We start from the raw sequence: 18,298 nt of genomic DNA, 5'->3' as shown, positions 1-18,298 counted from the left end.
CTTTTGGTGATGCACAGTGTTGCTGTTGTGCCAAACAAACCATTTGGTATTGTGGCTAAAAAGTGCAACCTTGGTCTCATTACACCATAACACAGTTTCCCACATGCCCTTGGCAGTCCTAATGTATTTTTCTTAAGGAATTCACCAGACCTGGATGTTGTTCTTTTTGTGAGAAGGCTTCCATCTTCCAACCTTAACCCATAGGCCAGACATGTGGAGAATACGGAAGATTGTTGTCACATGTAGTACACAACTGGTACTTGCCAGAGATTCCTGCAACTTCTGTAGTGTTGCTGTAGGTCTCCTGGAAGACTCCCTGACCAGTTTGGGTATTGTCTTTTCCACACATTTGGAGGGATGTCCAGCTCTTTGTTACTGTTGCCCCATATTTCCACCATCATTTGATGACTGTCTTCACTGTGTTCCATGGTATATGCAATGCTGTGGAAATGTGTGTGTACCCTTCTCTGGGCTGATACCTTTTACAAATGAGATCCCTTTTCTGCTTTGCAAGCTGTATGCAAACTATGGCTGTTGCTGTAGCAGGCAACTGAGTAAATTTAGGATAATCCTGGTAGGACAGCTGACCATTATTTGCTGTTAATCAAAGAGTCTCTGTAATTGATGGCAGGTGTGTACCCAAGAAGACCTAATGCTGTAATAATATCGAAAGCTGCTTCAACTCAGTATTACCTTCAGCCTGTGCACATGTATGCATCTAGCTTCTTGTAAGTTTTTTATGTGTCTTAATTGTTCCCCTAACAGATTTGTTTGTTTCAGAATTGAATTGTACATGTTATAGGTCACATGAAAGGTTGGAAGGGTTTGGAAATGTTTTATTGTGCTCTCATTTTTGTATATCCCAAATATCTGGTATTATAACAGGTGTGTGTCCACCATTTATATGCACTGTATAACACTAATTTATAAAATATGTCCCTAGTTTTGGGCCTTCGTCCCCCCATTTTGTCAGTCTTTGTCCAGATTTCTTGCAATGACAGGTTGTGAGGTATGTTACAGATATGTGACATCTCCTGCAAATAGGCCCCTGTGATGACCACTGTGAAGCAATGCAGTGAACATGCAGATATTGCAAAATGGCTAACAGTTGTGTGCATGGCCATATGCATGACCTTAACATGCCTGGGGCACTGGTGAGCCACAACAGGAAAATCCCATACCCACTGGCTTCAGGCTGCTGTTTCACATGCAGACCAGAGGGACCTATGTAGTTGTGGGGGAGAGGTATTGTCAGCAGACTCACATTTGGCATTGGTACAAGATGAATGCTACATTTCTCCACAGGTACAGTACAAGCTATGATAGTACACAATTTGCTGTACCTCACCATAAATCTGCATTTGTGTGCATTAATAAACCCACCAACAAATGTAGTTTGAACTGACATATGCATCTAGATACTCTATAGAAGACAATATGACTGCTACATGATTAAACTGATGTGCACTGTGGCCTTACCTGAATGCTTCTCGCCTGTTGCCTGGGTGCCACCCACCTCCACAACTTGTGTTTTGTGTATTGGCTGTTGTGTGAGGGCTGCCCCAGGGCTGGCAAGGAACTCATCTGTTGCCATAAGTGGGGCCTGTGTGGCTGGACCCCAACCTGTAGCAGTACAGTCCCTGGCCACAGCAGCAGCCTTTTGCCAGGCACAATGTATCAGGTCAGTTGCCTGATGCCTGACCTGATCGTATGTGCCGTCATGGTGGCCCAAGGTGTTAACTCTGTGGATAAGGTCATCCCACAGGGCAGTCCACTCCTGCATATTTTGTCAGCTAAGGCTGGATTATTGCATCAGTGAAAGTTGCATTCTCATCTGCACTATATGCTGGCTGATGCTGCATGGCACCTGGAAGACATAAACAGGGAAACATATCACAGGATGTCAGACATTGCCCAGAGTTATTTACAGAGCCAGCACATCAATATTGCCTATCATTAGCTACCACTTACAACCACATCATACCCCTGTCATCTATCAGCACAGTATGAACCTGCATTGCACTCCTGGTCCTGATTTGTCATGTTCCCCCCAGTGAGAGCCAGTACACTGCATAAACCACCATTCATCATTCACGTTTGTGTAGCAGGATGACAGTGGCAGTCTTCCTTGCAGATGGGATGTCAATGGTGCTCAGGCTTTGCTTGCATACAGTGTGTAATGGAGTTGGAAGCATATGCCTGAGTTCATGTAGGATGCAGACAGGAATGTTATCAGAGCCCAATGGAGACTTGATTTTGATTAGGCAGTATGCACCTGCTTCCTGATGATGAGGGGAGGGGTGCAGGTGCTTTGCATACACACCTATAATGATGGTGAGCCAGGGGAGTGATGTTTGCCCTAAACCTGTCTGCAGCAGGTTGGCTATAGCTATGGTGTGTGTGCATGTGGTGTGATTGACCACCATTACAAGGTGGGTTGGGTTGTTGCCTCTGAATTTTCAGACATATGTGAAGACGGCCTTGTGATTGCCCTTGGTGGATGTGTCCAATTTGTACTCATAGTTAGCCTTACAGTAATCCACCTGTGACCTTATATGCTCGTTCAGACAAAGGTTGACTTGCTACCAAGTTGGTGCCTGCTCCTACTTTGCCCTGTACAGCCAATATAGTGACCAATTATGTGGTTTGTGTATTGCTGCTGTCCAGCAAAGGGGATGTACTTTGGTGGAGACAGGTTTTACAAATAAGGTATTGCCGAGTCCATACAGCTATGCAGGTAGTCATATAGCTGTCTGTATTAGACATGGACACAAGGTCATGACACAGTTGGACACCTCTCCAATTTCAACCTGATAATCATACTTATTCTAGTACCCATGTCTGTGTCAGGGCAATGCAACAACCAGTAGCTGTAGAAATCTAACTCTGTTGGATGCACAGAAACTAAGATTATACACGTGTATAACATGTACAGCTTATTTACCTGAGGTTTTGCATCCCATGCCTGTTGTTATGAGGCAGCCAGGTGCACCTACTCATACATACATACATGTGCACAGGTAATACCTGATATCCATTTCTGTTCTATGTCAGTATGGCACACTGTATTTACACTCTTGCTGCTCAGTCATTCCTGTCATCCTGTTAGAGCAGGACATCTGGAGGACGACACACACACATGGGGGGACGATGTGCCAATATTAGCGATACTTTCTTAATATTGCTGTAACACACTAAAGGCATTTGATAGCACAGTAGCCTTTGCATTCAAAGACATACCCTGGATGATGTCTGATGCTCATATGGCAGGAAGAGTGGAGAAATACTAGGAGTGTCGTACTGAGGCTAGGAACGTTAAGTGTTGGCAGTATGACTATGGGTACAGAGCTAGCTGATATGATGGACAGAAGGAAGGTTGATATATTGTGCGTGCAAGAAACCAGATGGAAGGGGGTAAGGCTAATTGTATTGGAGTCAGGTCCAAATTGCTCTATCATGGTGTGGATGGGAAGAGAAATGGTGTAGGGGTTATCCTGAAGGAACAGTATGCCAAGAGTGTTTTTGGAGGTGAAAAGAGAGTCGGATAGAGTGATGTTTCTGAAGCTGGAAATTGATGGTGTAATGATGACTGTTGTTAGTGCATATGCTCTGCAAGTTGCATGTGTGATGGACGAGACAGAAACATTTTGGAGTGAGTTGGATGAAGTGGTGATGACTGTATCCAAGGGTGAGAGAGTGGTGATTGGAGAAGATTGTAATGGGCATGTTGGTGAAGGGAACAGAGGGGATGTGGAAGTGAGAGGGGATGTGGAAGTGATGAGTATGTATGGTGTTAAGCAAAGGAATGCAGAAGGTGAGATGGTGGTGACGTTTGCAAAAAGGATGGACATGGCTGTGGTGAATACATATTTTAACAAGACAGAGGAGCATAGGGTGATATGCAAGAGTGGAGGAAGATGCATACAGGTGGATTATATCCTATGCAAGAGGGTGAGTTTGAAGGAGATTGGAGACTGTAAAGTGGTGACAGGGGAAAGTGTAATTAGGCAGCATGAAATGTTGGCCTGTGGGATGATGTTGGTGATCAAGAAAAGGAGGAGGAGTGTGAGGGCAGCACCAAGGATCATATAGTGAAAACTGAAAAAGGGTGACAGTGAGGTTGAGTTCAAGGAAGAGTTAAGACAGGCAGTGGGTGGCAATGAAGAGTTACTGAATATCTGGGTAACTACAGCAGAGCTAGTAAGGGAGATGACTAGAAAGGTGCTTGTTGTAACATCTGGACAGAGGAAGGAGAACAAGGAGACCTAGTGTTGGAATGAGGAAATACAGGGGAGTATACAGAGAAAGACATTGGTGAAGAAGAAGTGGAATTCTTATGCAGCAACAGTTGTACATTTGTACAGACTTTGGAGGTGAATTTGGACACTCAAACCCCAGAGAGAGTGAGAGGTGAAGACAACAGAAATGTGTTGTCAAGCCAGTTAGACCAGATTACATGTGTGGAATGGACAGCTATGTATGGGCCGATATTTTTTTTGGGGGGATAGATACACTTTTCTTTTTTTTTAAGGTGAGAGTGGGATGTTCTGGAAGCATTGTAGGTATGTCTGGGGAGGTAGGTTGGGTAGGAAGACAGACAACACAGCAGACAGCAGCAGTATATGACATATGATGGGGGTAAACCCATTTGACGAGGACGGTGGTTGGGAATCCAAAGCCCATGGGCCCCCATATGGTTACAGTAGGACTGAGATCCCCACCCATTGGCAGTCACCACTGCACCTTCATGACCCCAAAGGTGGCTGTGCTGGGGGCTGGACAGGAGGGGTGGCCTGCCCCTCGAGGTGCATCAGGCGGCCCTCAATCTGGCACAGCTGCTGTCCAAACCCAGATCAAAGGGTGCTGTGCACCAAACCCTGGACCTAACTATGGGTGACAGCCTCCTGTCTGTGCCCACTCCCGGGAGGGATGGGCCCCATCCCCTGTGGTGTTTCCACCTGAAGGTGGTCCAGGACCAGCAGACAAGGGGGATCTGGGTTAGTTCCCAGACATGCTGGGGCCTAGTGCCATGGCCAGATGAGGTGGGACAGGCAGATCCGCTGGGATCTGCCTTCCCAAATGCGCTATGGTTTCGAGGTTTCACAAAATATGTTGTTTAGTCATGAACAACACATTTCAAGATTAGTTATAATAGCATGCATGGGTGTTCCAATTAACCCCATAAAACATATTTGAAACAGTTGCATAGCAAACAGAACACATGCATAAATGGAGCAACAGTATGCATTTTAACAGCATGCCAGTAACACTGATGGCAACAGGCCACCAACAGTGGTATTTGAACAAGATATGGTAACATGCAAGCAATCAAACATATTAACAATAATATAACACAAGTCCCAACATTAGGGTTGAAACACAACATACCCATAGTATATCAGTAATAATTATTAATGCAGATGAGGGATGGGGGAGAGATAGAAAATCCATTAAAAACTGTTTATGCTTCTATTTTCCACAACAGTACTGCTCAATACTCTATGGGTCTGCCCTCACTTTACATCTACCTATAGCCATAGCTTCTGTAGTACAAACATACCTATTAAACTGTCAGCCTGGAATGGTATGAGGCAAACTGTGACAACTCTGGGTGTCTGACTAGAGGGGACACGTACATGTCAGGGTTAAAAATCTGGGACAAGAGGGGTACCCTGAACTGCTGTTATATGAGTGTGCTACTGGCATATGTCCAGGATTATTTGCAGCAGTGACCACTAGCCATGACAGAGTGACACTTGAGAGACATGTATTGAAGATATACCTCTCAATCTCTTAGAGCATGACATCTGGACAAAGCCATATATAAGAGTGGTTCAAAGGCCCATAAATATGGTACATTTTTAGATATTGCTCTTACAAACATAGAAAGTTGATAGAATAATAGGTTTTGCATTTGCATGGCTTTTCTGATGGATATGACATCTGACACTTATATGTCTATCATTATTTTCTAACTTCAGTCTATAATGGTTTGCCACTGATTTGCCATGATACCACTACTTTATGTAAAATGGACCAAAAATCTGAGACAAATACCTGGACATTCAGTGAATATTTGTACAGTTGAGAGGTATGATTCGGGAAGAGTGCATATTGTATGGGGGGGGTCTATATTATAACATCGAAGTCTTACAACTTCAAATGTTATAATATTGAACCCATTAGAGTGAACGCTGGAAATAGCGAAACTGCAGAACACCGAATACTTTCCTAGGGAAAGTATTCGGTGGGCTGTTTCTGCAGCTTTGCTATTTTCTCGACGGTGGAGTGAAGGTTACGGACCGGGTTAAGTAAGTGTGTGAATGAAGGTGAGTGTGTGATAGGGACCTTAGGGTTAGGGAACAGGTAAGGTGAGTGCGCGATAGTTAGGAACCTTAGGGTTAGGGTTGGGTTAAGGTAAATGGATAGCTAGTGGTGTATGTATGGTTTAGTGTAAGGTTTTGTGAAGTGTATGTGTGTGGATTATTTATTTTGGTGTGCTTCTGTTGTGTGTATGTTTGTCGGAACAGCAATTTTTTCCCTGGGAAAAAATTCGCTATTCTGACTGTTCGGTTTTCTGGTGCTTCGCTCTAATGGGTTTGATATTATAACATTCGAAGTTGTAAGACTTTGATGTTATAATATAGACCTATTGTATGTACCTACCCTGCTGTCATTTGCAGGCATGTGGTGGGACAATTGAACAGTTGTACACAGTTTATTAGTATACCCTTCATACAGCTACTGGCAACATTTACTTACCTGTAAAACCTGTGGGGAAAATATCTGTTAACACTACCTGACTGTTTTTACATTTATTCCTGATTCCTTGTGTGTAGATATGCACACATCTTAGTACCACTCCCTGGATTCGAACCGTGTCTGGGTGTGCAAAATTAACAACTAAATTATTTCTAATCACACTGAGCTATTGGGGAACTGCTGTTTCTTGTTTCAATGGTTTCTGCCTAATAGTCTCTTGGTTAGACAGTCTGAACTTGTAATCATGTGATGCATGCATGACAGTTATTGTACTGTGCATTACTCCTTTGGATTACTACTACCTGGAAAGCAAAGGTTAACATAAGGCAATGCTGCATGGCACACACATTGATACTTTCCATATTACTATTCAGGGTTCAGAGCTTAGTGCAGTATATATTTCACATTTAATTTATATCTGATTTTACAGCTACACCATCTATGGTTTCTCCTAACAGCTTGTTCACATATGCACCTCAGTTAGTGTATGCTGTCACAGCCATATTTGCTGCAAAGAACCTGTATACATTCTATATATGTCTACAACAGCATACCAGAATAAACACAACAGTATTTTAAGGGTCTTTATTGTACTTCAGTATTTGTCAGTCATACTTTTTTATTTATTCAGTTCACATAGTAACAGTATACCTACTAGCATTAAGCAATGTACTCCTTCTTAGTTATTTTAACAATACACTGCAAAATAGATTTGTACTCACCAGCCTGTCAGCGCAGCCTCAGCAGTCTGTCACCATGGGATTCCATGTTCACAGCCCTCTCTGCTGCAGCTGTAGGGGAGGAAAAACACATTATACATATCTGTCTATCACATTCTCAGGCTAGTATTTGCTACAAACTACTTGATAGTGATACTTACACACTACTGGAGCATTCTGGGCCCTTCCATCTTGGATCCACTGGTCCAAGAGTGCCCCCTTCCTGTGCTTTAGGTCAGCATAGTGGTTCCATACCTGCTCACCAGTCCATGGGGGATACCAGTAGCACTGGTGAGGTCACATGCGAGACAGTCCTAAGCCTCTGCTTTGTATTAGGAGCCCTGGTACTGGCCCTGCAGCAGTCTCTCTTCATGGTTTTAAACTAGAAGTCCAGCCATGACCCTGAACTCCTGAATGCTCCAGCATTGTGCCCGAAAGCACACTCCCTCTCCTACACCAGCCACTGTATCTGCACAGATGGACTATAACAGATTATGTCTGTATTTCCGCCTGTGCCATTAAATAGTGCGATATTCCTGCCCTTTGCTGTCATTGGACTATTTTAAAAATCTTAAGCTCTATTAAGAAGTGTGCAAATGTGCTAAGCCGGTTTTAACATTGCTTAAAGTGGAAGTTGTTAAGCAGTGTTTAACAGTGTACAAATACATTTAGCTGAGCTTCCTGCTGCTTAGCATTAACATCTTAAAAATGGTTACACCTGCTAAGCATAGCTGAGCATTGCTAACCATTGCTCACTTTAAATTTTTTAAATATATCAGAAGACTGACTTCATTAATTAAGTGTATATGATGTACTTTACATGGCCATCCCTCTATGTGCTTTCCTTATATTGGCAAGGGGTGTGACTATACTGTATGGGACATGTGTATGCATGGGTGGTTTCACATGTTATATGCACTCGCACTTACATTGTACACCAACTACACTACCCTGGTTGACAAAAAACAGTTACTACATAATTTAAGTTTAAAAAAAAATTTTAATACTGCTTTCCCATATAGAAACAACTTGCGTGTCTTGGTACTCAAACCGTGAACGGCTTCATGCAAAGCCAGGACTCTAACCACTACACTATCTCAGCTTGGAAATTTCACCTGTATATTTGTATTTATCTCCTATGGGATGTTTAAGCTATGGTAAGCGGAGGGCCATAATGCGCATACCCGCTTAGCTATGCTTAAAAATTCCTTAGCCTAGAAAAAGAAAATTATAATATTATTATTATTATGTTATATAGTGAGTATTGTGGTGTTCTGACAAGTCACTGAGGACTGCAATCAGGAAATAATGGCATACATTCGGCTTTCAGGCTTTTATCCTTCAGAGATTCCTGATAATATGTATCCTGTTTTCTATCAACTTTCTAAGTGTGTGAGGACAATATTTCAGATGTGTCCCTATTTTTAGTGTTTTGTCTCCCCATTATTTGTGCCTTTGTCCACATGGACTGCTGTCAGGGAATATTGGCATACATTTGCTTTCAGACTTCTGTCCTTTGGTAATTCATGCTAATGCATGACCTGTTTTCTATCAACTTTCTCAGTTTGTGAGGGCAATATGTATGATGTGTCCCTTTTCAGGGATTTATCCACCATTATTTGTGCTTTTGTACACATTTCCTGCTTTAGCAGTTTGCGGAGATGTCATACGGCACTTTTACAATGCAGGGTGTGTGTGTCACAGAGCCTGTCAGACACGCCTGCATTGCTTTCTTGCTGTCATATGTATTTCAGTGTTCACAGACACTGAAATGATCATTTATTTCATTTCAGTGTCCATGGATACTGAAATACTGACATAATATTAGAGAAATTTTCTAATATTATGCCAGATTGTATTAGAAAGTGTCATACAGCACTTTCTGAGTCCAGGGGACATGTTCAAAGTCCCTACCTTTGTTGAACATGACCCCTGCACTTATTCACAGTTCATGTCCATGTAGGTTAAACAGCAGTGTGCCTTCATGAATATGCAAGGCACGCTGCTGTGCTATATGGACATGAACCACTCCGTGCAGGAATAGTGCTATTCCTGCATGGAGTTTATTGACTCCCAGGGTACATAAATAATTGTGAGATTTGTTTGTTGCATAATATTGCACTGCCTGTAAAAATCAGACACCATGTGGACCCTTTGTAAACATTCAGATGGACTTTGTTCTAATGCTGCAATATGCTGCATTCCAATACATACTGGTTATGGTTTGTGCTTTTTTTTTCTGCATGGGTGGAAGCCTATCCATGTGCTAATTGTGATCCTGAAACAGTAGTAAAATAATTGTTAAAGAAATTTATTCCCCAGTTTGCGGTGCCTCATAGCATAAATTCAGACAGAGATATCTATTTTACTGCTGAACTCATAAGAAAATTATGTAAAGGGTTTAAAGTTTTTTTGCAGTTACATTGTCCACACCATCTATGGTCATGTGGACTTGGTGAATGGTCTAAACAGACTCTTAAAATCAGAATTAGCAAAATTTGTAGTGAGACAGGACTGAGATGGCCATATGCTTTGCCTCTGAGTTTAATGAGTATGTTGGGAACTGTAAACGCTACTTATAAACTAAGCCTGCATGAAATTTTTATGGGCCATCCCATGAGAATGCCACCTTCCCCACCAATCAGAAAATGTGAACTGGTATTTACTATAAAGCTTTGCTGGACTATTGCTCAAAAGATTTCTATGTTGCAGACTTTTTACAAGAGTTGAGAAGGCTCACCCAGCACCAGCCACTGTCCCTTGTCATGATTTACAGTGAGGTGATTGGGTCTACATAAAGGCATTCCAATACAAATCTTTGGAACTACAATGGAAGGGACCTCATTTCATTCTCCTACATACACATATTACAGTAAAGTGTGCTGGAATATTGAACTGGATTCATGCTTTGCACTGCAAGAAAACCTGCTTGATGTCCTCCGAGTCAACAGAAAATGGCCTCATACCACTTTCTGATGACACCACTGAGTTTCCTCCTGCTGTTGCTTCTGATTGACACAAGAGAAAACCTGGCTCTTCAAATGCTGCACCAATATGCCAATGACTTAAATGTTTCCAGCTGCCTGGTGTGAGGATTTGTTCACCATGATGCCAAAGGAGGCATTCCAATGTTACCTGTCCCTGTGCAACAGACTTATTTAGAAACGTGAATTGCTGTAGAACATCAAACTTGGCGTAATTTTCTGGACTGGACTAGAAAAATATATTTTCAATCGGCTGCATCAACACAAGGAGATACTTGTTATGCCAGGAAAGTAACTGTGTGAGTAGGTTACAGCAGGTGCAACAGCACCCATAATGAAACCTTATTGATGGAGCTTGGATTGAAGACATATGACTGGGGGGAAGGCATGGGAATATTGGACAGTTATTATTACATCTGCAGAGACCATGCCAATCCCTGGTTACCCAGAAACTGGCCTGGTTGCCGTTATGTGGGACAGATGATGCCATCTATTTTTCATTCTTTTCTATACCTGCTGGAAGATTACAAAATAAGAGCACCATACACACTGCTGAGCAAGCCTGAGTTTTCTTTTCTTCACAGTATGGCCTATTGCAAACTATGCATGAAGTGAATCAGCTATTGTTTATATTAGCTGAAATGGCTAATAAGACTTCTGAGGACATTCACATGGCAAATAGAGAACTGACAGATGTCTGAACCACAGCAGTGCAAAACCGAATAGCTGTTATGTACCAGTTTCAAAGGGCAGTGCTGCATGTTTGTTTCAGACATTTGTGATGAACAAGAAAAGGTGGCTGACTTCATGGAACAATTGGCTATTAATTTGACTAAAATTTAGTCTAGTTTAACCTAGTTTGGGTGGTTGGGTGATACATATTTGAAAATGTTGGTACAAACATAATACAAAGTATAATTACTTTTATTATAATCGTGCTTTTCATAGCTCTTGAATACTCTGTTATTACGAATTTGTTAGTGAACTGGTTTATTAGAAAAAGTGCACATGCAATGGTCATTATCCCCAAACAAAAGCATCCATGGGCTTATATGTTTGACAATGATATGATTAAAAATAATCTGGTATTGTGATGCTTTATAGCATCAGAGGGAGGAATTGTAAAGGCTATGGTATTTGTATGTCTATTAATGCTTATTTTAATATACTGTTAGCTTAAAGGTATTGCAATATTTTCATATATTTTTACTATTCAACTGAGACAAACAATTTGACTTTGTTAGAGTTCATTAGAGCTAAGCAAATAGATGGTAAATGTTTTATGTAATCATTTAACTTCAAATAAAGCTAGGTACATTGTACTTGTATGGAATATCTCTGCTGCAAGTAAACACATAAACCATGTCAAGATTAAAGCATGAGAATGTTTTAAGCTATCCTCCCATATGCATAACTTTTTATCTGTTTACTCCTTTTAGCATTAGAAATGTGTTTTAATCTCAAGTTGAGAAAGCTTTGAACTTTGTATGAACCAAACTATTTTTTGAATTTCATAATATTAAAAGAGCTGCATTTGAGCATACAATTGAATCTATCTGTTTTCAGATATTCCAGTATCATGATACTTTATAATGTGTTTACATCAAGATTCACTGACAGTCTGTGTTTTGAATTAAATAGCTGCATATTATCTGCTAACAAGTATTCCTTTTCACTGGTATGTGCCAAGCACTGAGCAACATTCTATCTTTACCAAGGATGATGTTATAATACAAACAGAAGATAATGGACTTTAATAAATGTCTTAGTTTTTGGTGTCATTCAAGGGGATACAATATTGGTCAGCACAGGAAGACATGGGTAACAAACCATGTTGCTTTGTCAATGATGGTCTGCACCTGTCCATTCTAGGCTTTCAAATATTGGCTAAAAAATTGTCTTCCTCCATAGAGCCTTTTTTAGGCAATTTAAAACTGATAAACATTCCAACATAGCAATATCTACCCAAGGAAAGGTGTTACTGCTCAGTGCCAGCAGTCTAAACAAGAAGCTCCACACCCTCCAAGCTCTCCTCACCTTGGGGAATGCAGGCATCTGTGCAGTTACCAAGACATGGTTTAAAGTCAATAGTAGAAGGCTTCAGTGCCTTCCACACATTTAAACCTGCAACTGTACAGACAGGCACTAAAAGTGAAAGTGTCTTGATCTGCATCAATAACAAGCATGCCTCTAGGTTAGTTAAACAGAACACACTGGGGTTCCTCCACATCCAGGTTACCATAGACAAAGTCCCAGACCATATTCTAGCAAGCTGTAGGTCATCCTCTATATCCCATGAAACCCACAGTTCAAACCTAGACTTCTTGAAGACACTCAGCATTCAACCAAATACCATCCTCCTAGCAGACATTAATTATCCCTCCATAAAGTGGGTATCCTACACAACAGTAAATTTGCAGGTGCAGAGATTCCTATACTTTGTTAACTCAAACACCCTGGACCAGTTAATGCATATGCCTACTAGTGGTACAAATATATTGGACCTGGTACTCACAAGTGTGGGAGAAAACTGCACCCCAGTGTCATATCCTCTCTGGTAAGGTCCAACTGCAAAGGTGTCTTCTTCAAAATAAGAATTAATTTTATAACCCAGGCAAAACCCTGCGACAGTCACAAACTAATCCAAAGCAAAGTGATAACCTGTGAAAATTTCAAGTCCTTCCAAACCTACATAACACAGCTGCGTAAGTGAAATTATTCACAGAAGTTATATACAGCTATTTCAGAGACTGTGTAGAGGCTGCCAGGCCTAACAGAAGTAAATCCCAAAACTAACACAAAAAAAAAAACCATGGTGGAATCCAAAATGAAACAAGTTGTACAACAAAAGAGAAAAAGTCATAGTTAAAATTAGGAAGTGTAGCACAAAAAATAAACTCTTTCATCAAGCTGAGTAGACGGCTAAGAGGACTAATTAATTTATTTTTATTCTGAAATTTCTTGACCAGGTTAGTCCAACTGGGCAACAGCCATTTTTCAGCAGAGGCCCTAGGAGAAGAGCTTCACTTGTATAAGTAAAAAAGACACATACATGATGTGATATGATATAATAAAACAAATAATAGAAGTAATTTATATAATTACATAAAGAATAAAAGTAATTACATACAATTACATTCAGGAATTTAACAAGAAGTACTTTCAGGATAAACTGTAACTATTCTACGAGGGAAAATGTTTGTAGTATAGCCTATTGTTTGGAGTTAGAACAGGACTTGAATAATGGAAGTTAAAAAATAGAATAATTTGAAGGGAGAAGCTAGTAGAAATATAGAGTAAAATTAGGGTAAGATGTAGTGTAAAATTAGGGTATTGTAAAGGAGGGGATAGTAGTTTAAGTTGGGTCAGAGCATAAGCAAGTCCATGAGTTTAGCAGACTGTCTTCTAGAGATTTGTGTTAGAGATAGTTCTTAAACACAGGGGCAGTTTATTCCATGCATTTGCAGTACAGTGATTGTAGAGAAGTTTGCCTATGGTTTTATTGGGTTTATAAATTTCCAAAATGTGTTGGTCAGAGCTTCGGACTGTATGATTGGGAGAGTAGAGAGAGATGAGGGTTGAGAGAGCAGGAGAGGAGGTGGGTTTGTTTAGGATGGAGTGAGTCAGGTGTAGCTGAGGCAGGAGTTGTTGGCATAATTCTAGCCACTGTAGGCTTTTCAGAGATAGGCAGTGGTGTGAGCAATAGGCTTGATTTGCAGCAAATCTAGAGATTTTATTACATGTTAGTTCCAGCTTAGACATAAGATTGGATTGTAGGTTGGTATGGTTAAGTCCAAAAAAGAAAAAATTTGAGGTAAAGCTAGCATCCCATGCCAAGGACAACCATAAGGCCTGCTTTTGCTCAAAGGCAGCAAAGAACAGTGTGCCAAACTTTTGGTAAATATAGCCACATTCACAGAACCAGGAGATATAGCAAATCTGTCTGACAAATTCAGCTCCAACTTTACCCCCCACCCTCTGCCACCCCCCCCCCCCCAAGGAAATACCATCTAACATAATCCTTCCAACTATCAGTAGGGAGCAAGTCTTACAAATTACTAGATCTAAGGATTTAAACTTTGCTCAAAACTACTAGATCTAAGGATTGAAACTTTGCTTGTGTCTTAAATAGGATGTGTTGGAGGCACTGATATGCATCTCAGAGAAACCCTTTTCTCTGGAACAGACTTCCCATCCATGTGAAGCAAAGCCCTTCCCTAACCCTATTCAAGCACAACCTGGACCTACAGATGGAAAACTGGAAATTCACCCCTGTTTGATATCTATGTCTCTGATGGACGGAGTCGGCCATTAAATCATTCTCTTACTAATGTACTCCCCTTTAAAATAACTTTTAAGGTACAATAAATTGTGCAATACATTTGGGTCAAATATCTAGGCGTATAAAGACCTAATGGTCATTAGCAGAGTATACACCTATGAATTTATAAACCTATATCTCTGCAATGGTTCTAAAAAGTGGACTGATGCAAAATCATCATGCAAGTACAAAAATAACCATTTTACAGTAATAATAAATGCAGAAGCAGTATCAAGTGCTAAATATGTTTAGATAAATTCACAACTTTGTGATAAAGTTCATTGCTTTATTGAATGCTCATAAAGTTTTGATATGCCAAATATTGATGTGTACTTTATTCCATAGTACTGGGAGATGGTGACTATGACACTTTTGTGCTTGCCTTTGACACTTTCACTTGGTGTACTAAAGGAGATAATAGCTGCCTGGACTTTGGCTGGGCATTTAGATACTGTATACATTTTTAAGGCCCCATACTCTCTAGTACTTTCACAGTGCGCTGACTTAGTAAACTTATAGCCAGTAATTCTCAACTTACATATAGTCACTATGATTTGGCATGGTTATAGCATTGCTGTAAGTTAGGAACATATCCTGCATTTGAACTCCAAATTATTAATACTGACAGAGTGGACATTCAATAAAAGGCATAGTTTGTTTAATGAGATTTGGTGGCAGGGTATGTATGGAGGCTGTTCTATTGCAGTATAAATATTCTGCATGCCAACTTTTTGTGTTGTGCATTTAATTTCTCTAATTCTTTCTTACTGTGCATATATGATACTCTCTGAACACTCTTCTGTAACTTCTGAGCTGAGGCTGAAATAGGTATACCTTGAATAAGCCCACTACTCCAGTTAAACTTAAAATAAAATAAATAAATAAAATAAACAGCAACATAAGATAGTTCAAAAGCAGGCTGTCTTTACAATAAAAGTATCGGGACTCTCAAACCAAACATCACACAAGAAACGCCAATGATGAATTTCGCAATAAGAAAAAAATAGACTTTCATGTGATTTGTAAGCAGTTTAAAAATAAAAAAATAAACCAAATTTAATACCAGTAAGCATTTTGCAGGTGGAAGGCCCCTTTGCTCCCCCTTACTTTTACAAGTTCTTTAAGTTTAGTCTTTACCCTTCTAAGTATAGTTAGTTTTGAATGTCACTTTAATTGTGATTTCAACAAGCTGCTCCAGTTTTAGAGAGTATTCTCTCTCTATCTTTCTCATAACCTCTCAGCTATCACGATTATTACCTCATATTTTTTGGTTGGTTCATCATGAAATTTGTGGCTGTCTCGCAAATCATTTAGGATTGCAGTCATTAAATAATGGTATGCATCTGAATCTCAGGCTTCATATTCTTCAGAAAATGCATGCCAACACAAAACCTATTATTCTAGCATTGTCATTGCTGTTTCTTAAGAACCGCATTGGTTCCTTAAAGGAAAGCTTTGATAGCAAAGGAGGATATTGCTGTCATTTGACTTGTTTGAACACAGCTCACCTCCAAATTTTTTGTAGCTTACTGTTGGTTCTTTGACATACATATGACACAGGTTTGACTTGTGGCTACAGCATAGCTCTCAACCAATCAGGGACAAATCTCAACAGAATCAGGGGCAATTAGGAATCACAACATATCAGGGAGTGTTGAATGTTGTCATTCTGGGTGGAGACAGAGATCATCACCATGGCAGTCACTGAGGTACAGTGGCAGTGTGGATAGGAAATGCGTCATCTCAGCGGTGAACATGCTGCTTTGTTATGCACCCACTGCCTACTTTACTATAACTCAGCAATAAGTAGGCAGAGATAGGGGTTATCTTTGCAACACTCCACTCAGCTTCAGTCCTCCATAGGCTGGACTGAAGCTGAGTAGAGTGTTTCAGCCCTGCCATTGTTTATTAATTATGATCTCCTTCCTTCATAGCTTCCCATGCATCGTCTTAAATAACTAACTCACTAAGGAGAGGGGGAGCAACAACCACTGAGATGAAAGAAGTACTAATGGAACATGTTTTACTGCTAAGGAGGACCCATGTAAAGCAATGCCTACACCAGTAGCAAAATATATATATATATATATATATATATATATATATATATATATATATATATATATATATATTGTAATTTGTCTTTGCATAGGTTCCACTGGCAACTAACATTTGACCCTTAACGTTATCCATTTTTGTTTAATGTGACAACTTCTTGAAAGAGCAAATGTGCCTAATATCCAAGGATGTATTAAGAATTCTGTAGTCACATCAACTGTTGGTAATTATATAATAATAGCCAGTCAATTGCATTTAATGTCTTACCTTAGCTACAACAGCTAGTGGCAGGTACATCAAATTCCAGGTGTTTTTGCCAATAGTTTTGGTTGAATCAGAAAAATATGTCCGGCAAGTGAAAATTGATTGGTGGCCACTATGAGTGTTAATTAGTTTATTGTTACTGCATATGACCAGATGTATGTGTTAGTATCCATTCTAGTGAGTTTGGTAGTCCCTGTCCTCTGATTTACACATGAGAGCATACTGATAATTTTGTGGTAGCCCAGACCTGTACAGTCATTGATGCTTTGTCTGTACTGTTGGCTGTTCCAGGGGGATGGTGAACTCTCTAAACAACACAAGTTTGACACAGACTATTTCAAAACCCACTGATGCTGTGCCTAGAAGTTTTTCTCTTTTATAAAATTTCTACATGTATAACCAACCTTAAGCTACTTCTGATCACCATTTATTTATTTATTTATTTATTTGTGTTTGTTTATTAACTGTGATGTTTTTTACTAAGTGTATAAGAGTCTCTTTTCAGTGAAAACCTATGGAGAAAATCCCATTTGCAACATCATTCAATGAAGTACAGTACAACAGCTTACATATTATAGAATAACACAACAGTAAGGCATTTTAGAAATAAGAACATCTGATATGCAATACAATTATAATATGGAAGGAAATAGCATACATGGTTTAACAATATAGCTAGTTATGTAAATAAGCTGTAGTTTTAAGAAAAATATTTGCACCTTTGAAACAGATATATGTTTGAATTTAGATGGTATTAGTATTTTTAGAGAGGTCACTAGTTGAAAGCTGGGAGGTGAGTTTCTGCAGAACAGGTGAAGCGTTTTGTAGCAGATTATTCTAAGTGAAAACATAATAAAGCAAGTACTGAGAGAAATGAGGTAGCAGAATGATTTTCATATTACTGGGGTGTAGTGAGCATTTGTGATTCAGAGTGCAAGATGGTGGCAGTTGGCTGTTTAGACTAAAGTTCCATTCTTCATTTCTGTCTGTTTGTTGCTCTTTCTACACTTCTGCTGTCCTGTTTTGATTGAAGTTGTTTTCTTTGATACAACTATTGCATGCTCTCTAGTTTAGCTTTAACTTATTTTCCCTTTTATGGTTTGTCTCTGAACCACAGGCAAGTTGTCTGGCTATCAAGGTGTCATTACTACTTTTGTCACTACCAATATTGCCAATTCAAAAACAAAGTT

The sequence above is a fragment of the Protopterus annectens genome, chromosome 8.part1 (genome assembly GCF_019279795.1).
Source record: "Protopterus annectens isolate FY-2018-M chromosome 8.part1, PAN1.0, whole genome shotgun sequence".
In the NCBI taxonomy this organism is placed as follows: Eukaryota; Metazoa; Chordata; order Ceratodontiformes; family Protopteridae; genus Protopterus; species Protopterus annectens.
The sequence above is the reverse complement of the archived record's forward strand: the minus strand, read 5'-3'. Positions refer to the sequence as shown.